Source organism: Octopus sinensis, unplaced genomic scaffold (assembly GCF_006345805.1).
Source record: "Octopus sinensis unplaced genomic scaffold, ASM634580v1 Contig01347, whole genome shotgun sequence".
NCBI lineage: Eukaryota > Metazoa > Mollusca > Cephalopoda > Octopoda > Octopodidae > Octopus > Octopus sinensis.
Window position 1 is genome coordinate 13,346 of NW_021824778.1, and position 4,644 is coordinate 17,989.

The 4,644-nt window shown below is 32.8% G+C and overlaps 1 long non-coding RNA gene across 1 annotated transcript; it reads left to right on the plus strand.

Annotated features, from left to right (window-relative positions):
- The first annotated feature begins 403 nt into the window (after positions 1-403).
- On the plus strand, positions 404-1,312 carry LOC118760891. The gene is made up of 2 exons (XR_004997022.1): positions 404-500; positions 625-1,312. It is a non-coding gene; the product is annotated as an uncharacterized LOC118760891 (long non-coding RNA).
- Positions 1,313-4,644: the final 3,332 nt, after the last annotated feature.

Sequence of the window (4,644 nt, forward strand, 5' to 3'; positions counted from 1 at the left end):
AGACTGGAATTGTTAGCCCGTCTCTTGTAATTTCGATCAATTGTATCTTGTCCTCCCTCTTGTATAGAAGTGTGGCTACAATCCAGCCTACCTCGGGGTGGGGGGCTTTTAAAATTGATGGAACTTTACCCGCTGGATTTTTCTCAGAAAAATGTCCGACGAACGGCAACGGGAAACTCAGAGTAACAGGTTTTGTTGAATTTTCTGCTGCTTTAAATAAAGTATATATATATATAATACTTTATTTAAAGCAGCAGAAAAAAAAATATATATACTTTATTTAAAGCAGCAGAAAAAAAAATATATATACTTTATTTAAAGCAGCAGAAAATATATATATATATATATATATATATATATATATATATATATACACATACACACGCAAAGCGAGAGAGAAATTTACAACAAAACTACGGCTAAAAATACAACGCCAGCTTTGCTTGATCATTCCAACAAGGTACAAATATGGCGACCCGAAGGAAAATGGAGCATCAACGGTCGGTTTCTGTTTGATATATTATCGTTAAATTGTATCTTTAAAACAGCCTGTATTGTTTTTTACAATAGTATTTCAATAATATTTATTTTCACTGATTTCACTGATTTAATGTGTCCTTTCAGTTTAAAGACTTCATTTTGTGATAAGATTTGCTGATGCTTCTAACAGGGTTACGAGCCACGTAGCTTGTGTATATACAAGTTATTATTATGTAAACAGTATTTACGACCACGTTACCCAGCAGTCTTTTTCTTCTGAAACACCAGTGCGACAACGAAAATGAAACCGACAATAATGAGGACTATGCAAAAATTTCTTGGCTATTCTGAATGACTGAAATTAATAAGTAAATGATTAAACTCTTCTCGGGACATAGATTTGTCTTCTGAAAACTTTCAAACAATATTTTTACGAAATAGTCGTTAATTTGCAATACTTTCATGTGTTTTACTGTTTCTTTTTATGAGGACATGTCCTTTTTCAAGACGATATGTTTTAAGAAACGAAGCATGTAATCTATAAATAACATTCTCTCTTAATAATAATTCACTTTTAGCCTGTCCCCTTGTCCCACTTTTAACTATTTGCTAATTTATTTCGGTCATTCAAAATAGCCAAGTTATTCTTATACATTTCTCATTATTATTGGTTTCATTGTTTATTGTAGGACCTTTTATATTCATTTTTTTAATGCAATAAGATGTCATTTGAAGTGTGAGTAGGTTCTTTTTGTTGCTGATGCTTGTGCAGCCAGTCATTGTTGATAAGACTAAGGAACAGTAACAACATGAGAAAAGAAGAGATTAGTGACAGAAAGTGAAAGAGAAAGAAACAACATTCAATAGGATTCTGCTTGACTGGATATCGTGGAATACAATAGTACCTATACACACACGCACACAAGTGTGTATGTATGCATGTGTGGTGGTAGCCGATTTCCTATCGAGTCAAGCTATTTCCGATACTGATTCTGTCCTGATATAGTGTTACAGTTTAATTGGCGGACCTGGTGCACAGTTACCCACCCTCGAAACTGACTTCTCCGTTTTTTTTTCCACTGGATTCCTATGTATTCGGTGACGGAGACTCCGAATATGTAAAAAAACCACGTTTTCAACCCCCCCCCCCAATTTAAAACTGTTTTCGAATTTTTTTTTCAAAGTTTGTGGAAAATACGGAGAATAAGAATATGGGGGAAAAAACAAATTTTAATTTCAAATTTTTTATGAAAATATGATCCACACCCCTTCACCACCTCATCTCGCTGTGTAAAAGTGAAAAATGAATGACTGTTTTGTCCGTTCCTACATGCGTCAATTTATAGTGTAACAACAAAAGGATCACGGCATGTGAATCCCTCACCACAAAACTTGACATGCTAAAAATAATAGCTAATTGTCTGGAGAATTTTCGTGTTTGTGTGTGCGCGCGTGCAACAATTTCTATAGCTTATCTGAATGTACAGAGAAAAAAGTACGCAGAAATACATTTTACATACCTGTAGTATACGTCGGTTTTGTTTTGTCGCTGATTGAAGCAATTAATTACCTTGCTGGAAAATGGAAAATCCTTCAGCCTTTTATATCGGTTTGTATTTATTAATATATGGATTTTTGCGTATTTTGGGTTAGCCGTAGAAGAGACTTGGTTTGTATTTAAAATCGGATAGATAATCAATTTCTTTTTTAGTGAGGCCTTTTACATCTATTTAAAGTAAAGAGAATAATTTTTTTAACGTTGGTAAAGTTTCGTAGAATTTATCAAGCCTATGCATTAATGCCCCGACACTGACATCAAACTAAAACCCATCATTGCTGGCTCAGCTTGTGTAACTCGTTTGAGCAATTTCTTTGACAACTTACTCAAACCATTTAAAAAATATGTTAACAGCTTTATTAGGGCTGATTTAGACATGCTTAGCCACCTCCCGAAAACAATAAATGAAGGAACCCTGTTAGTATCATTCAATATGGTGAACTTGTACACCAATATTCCACACAATTATAGTATAAAAGCAATCACCTTCTGGCTAGAAAAATACCTAGAAGAGATCTCAGGATGCATCAACCACAGTTTCAAAATTACAGCACTGAAATTTATCCTCCTGAACAACTATTTCATGTTTGATATAGTTTACTATCAATAAAAATGTGGAATTGCAATGGGAACTTGAGCTGCTCCAGTGACTGTGAACCTTGTAATGGGTTATCTAGAACTTAAAATATACCAATTATCACAACAAAAATATGGTACCTCATTTCATTGTTATTAAAAAAAGAACCGTAAAAGGATGATTGCTTGGACAAAAGATGATAGCATGGACAAACTCTTTGATTTCAAAATAATGCTCAACAATATCAATAGCAACATACAATTCACCATGGAACACAGTAATAAACAACTTCCCTTTCTTGACATCCTAATTAAAATTGTCAATAACCACACCAAAACAGACATTATAAACTCACAGATTCAAAACAATACCTATTATTCAACTCATGCCACCCCAAACACATAAAAATTAATATACCTAATATATCTAGCGAAAAGAATCTGTACCATAGTTTTTTCGGATATCAATACCTGTGAACTAAGACTCTGTGAACTTAAATCAACACTAATCAGGAGACATTACACAACATCATTAATAGATGATGGGATTAAATGAGCAAAGGAAATAGACATACAAACATTAAGGCAAGTTATCCGAAATACCGCACAAGATTTAAAAGAACTCCCATACATCTCTACACAAAACCCAAGAAACAATGAGGCATTCAACATCATCCAAAATCTACTCATTCTCACTGGAGATAGAACACTGAATGAAATTTTAGGCTCACCCAAAATTATCAAAAGCAAAATGCAACTGAAATCATTGAAAAAAATATTAACTAGTGGAAGACTATATATATCCTTTAAGAACAGAACCAAAAGTGAAAAAATGCGGGCAGCCTAACCATGGCACATGTCCCCACCTTTTGGAGGGTACAGAATTTCAGAAATATTTAGGATAAAATCAAATTTCACTTGTGCCTCTGAAAATTTATTACCTGCTTAGTTTGTGGAAACCACTACATAGGCCAAACAGAAATGTCTTTCAGACGAAGAAGAGCACTTCACAAAGAACAAATCTGCTTCTCACAATATAGACAGATACAGGTCAGTGAGCATATAGATATATTGTGCTAGGAAACTTAAACCAAACTTCTTAATTTTCCCTCTTTTTCAATGTTCCCAAAACACCTAAGTGCAGCAAAGATTATATAAAGAGGCAACTTTCTTTAACAAATATCAACCACAACTTAACATGAACACACAACTTAATACAGGAGACTACTAACCTTACTAATACCAATAATCCCACTAATCCTCATACATCCCATATACCATTCATATTCTAGTAATCATATTTACCTTAAATGCATCACTTTCAGAACTGCTTACCACCCTTGCATGCAATCTTTTCCCTCATGTACTATTAGATCCAACACCGTTTGGAAATTAGTGTTGATTCAAAGTCAGTAATAAGCTCTGAAGAAACCGGTATGACTTTGATTTTCTATACTGACTCATAATAATGATTTTTATACTTCTTAACTCCACCCCAAATCATTTATTTGTATATATCTTTCATCATCATCATCATCGTTTAACGTCCGCTTTCCATGCTAGCATAAAAAAGCCATTACTTTTATACTTAATGTGCATTTTTGTTTTTTTTTTCTTTACTTTCCCCTTATATATATATATATAATATATATATATATATATATATATATATATAAACAAACAGGGTAGTGCAAAAGTGAATATACAGTTATGAAGACAGAAAGCATGTGCAAAACTCATTTTTATCAAAAGAATTAAAACTTGTGACAAAAGTGTTATAATTATGATGAATGTATTATTATGGTTAATGACACTGAAAATATCAATATAATAACTATAATGTGCTAATAATTTTAATGAATTAAGTATTATAACATTGATGTGATACTTACTGTATACCTACTTTTGCACTCCCTGTTTATATATGTGTGTGTGTGTGAGCGTAAGAAGGTTGAATTAGATTTGTCCTTTAATTTGGAGGTTTCTAAAAAGAATTTTTCTAATATAGATTCTTCATATTTTGCTGGTAG